Here is a 934-nt window from a genome sequence, read left to right on the forward strand (position 1 = left end):
AATTGATCAGAAAGTGTCCATCTGACATGCTTTCTGAATGGAGCATCATAGGTATTTTCTATGATGGTCTCTCTGAACTATCCAAGATGTCCTTGGATAGCTCTGCTGGAGGATCTCTTCATCTGAAGAAGACGCCTACAGAAGCTCAAGAGCTCATTGAAATGGTTGCAAATAACCAATTCATGTACACTTCTGAAAGGAATCCTGTGAACAATGGGACTAATCAGAAGAAAGGAGTTCTTGAGATTGATACTCTGAATGCCATTCTGGCTCAGAATAAAATATTGACTCAACAAGTCAATTTGATTTCTCAAAGTTTGTCTGGAATGCAAAGTGCACCAAGCAGTACTAAGGATGCTTCATCTGAAGAAGAAGCTTATGATCCTGAGAACCCTTCAATGGAAGAGGTGAATTACCTAGGAGAACCCTATGGAAATACCTATAATTCTTCATGGAGAAATCACCCAAATTTCTCATGGAAGAATCAAGAGAGACCTCAACAAGGTTTCAATAACAATAATGGTGGAAGAAACATGTTTAGCAATGGCAAGCCTTTTCCATCATCTTCTCAGCAACAGACAGAGAATTCTAAGCAAAACCCATCTGACTTAGCAACCATGGTCTCTGATCTAATCAAAACCACTCAAAGTTTCATGACTGAAACAAGGTCCTCCATTAGGAATTTGGAGGCACAAGTGGGACAGCTGAGCAAGAAAATTACTGAACTCCCTCCAAGTACTCTTCCAAGCAATACAGAAGAAAATCCAAAAGGAGAGTGCAAGGCCATTAACATGGCCGAATTTGGAGAGGAAGGTGAGGCAGTGAACGCCACTGAGGAAGACCTCAATGGGCGTGCACTGACCTCCAATGAGTTCCCCAATGAGGAACCATGGGAATCTGAGGCTCAAAATGAGACCATAGAGATTCCATTGGA

Source organism: Arachis duranensis, chromosome 7 (assembly GCF_000817695.3).
Source record: "Arachis duranensis cultivar V14167 chromosome 7, aradu.V14167.gnm2.J7QH, whole genome shotgun sequence".
NCBI lineage: Eukaryota > Viridiplantae > Streptophyta > Magnoliopsida > Fabales > Fabaceae > Arachis > Arachis duranensis.